This window comes from Mustelus asterias, chromosome 2 (assembly GCF_964213995.1).
Source record: "Mustelus asterias chromosome 2, sMusAst1.hap1.1, whole genome shotgun sequence".
Lineage (NCBI taxonomy): Eukaryota > Metazoa > Chordata > Chondrichthyes > Carcharhiniformes > Triakidae > Mustelus > Mustelus asterias.
In genome coordinates, this window is record NC_135802.1 from 65,505,306 (window position 1) to 65,506,324 (window position 1,019).

Consider the following 1,019-nt stretch of genomic DNA (forward strand, 5'->3'; position numbering starts at 1 on the left):
ATGCAAAGCCTCTTTCGTAACATTTGGGGCTAGTGTCAAAATTGGGAGGATGTCTCACAGACTAATTGAGCTTGACCTAGTCATACTTTCAGAATCATACTTTTCAGCTTATATCCTATATTTCTCCATCAGTAGTCCTGGCTTTTTTCTGTTCCACCAAAGGTAACAGAACAGGTATTATAGTTGGGAGGGAGTATGACCTCGACATTAACTCTGAAGTCTCAAAGCCTCAAATCAAACATACCCAAGGAAATTCTTACTGCTTATCATCTATTGCCTTCACTCAGCTGATGAATTGGTACTCCTTCATTTCGAACACCATTTGGAAAAAGTACCGAACATGTCAAGCACACAGAATGTTCTCTCGGTGGGTGCTTCAGTTGTCATCTCAAAGTGGCTTGGTTAGTACCACTACTGAAATAGCTATCCAAGTTCTGAAGGACATCTGCCAGACAGGCCCTAGCTGATGGTGAGAGAATCAATGCAAAGGAAAAACCTATCAGACCTTGTCCTCACTAGTCTACCTATTGCAAATGCATCTGTCAATGACAGTATTGGCAGGAATGACCACCTTATGGACACTGAATCCCATCATTGTAGTGAGAATACATCCATCATGTTATCTGGCACTGCCACTGCTAAATGGAATAGGTTCAGAACAGATCTTGCAGCTCAATAACAAGTGTAGTAGAGCAAGCCAGGAAAAGCACCAGCCACCTATAAGTAAGGTGCCAACTTGGTGAAGCTAAGCAGCACCCTATAGATGGAGCTAAGCAGTCGCACAACCATTGAACCTTGCTGAGATTTTTCAGTATTTTCTGTTTTTGCCACAACCATTGGAGTTTAGAAGAATTAGGGGTGATTTTATTGAAACATATAGGATCCTGAGGGGACTTGATGAGTCGATACCAGGAGGATATTTTCACTTGTGGGATAGACTCGAACTAGGAGGCAAGTTTAAAGGTAATAAAAGTTTAAGATGGAGATGAGAAGATTTTTCTCTCAGAGGATTGTTAGAA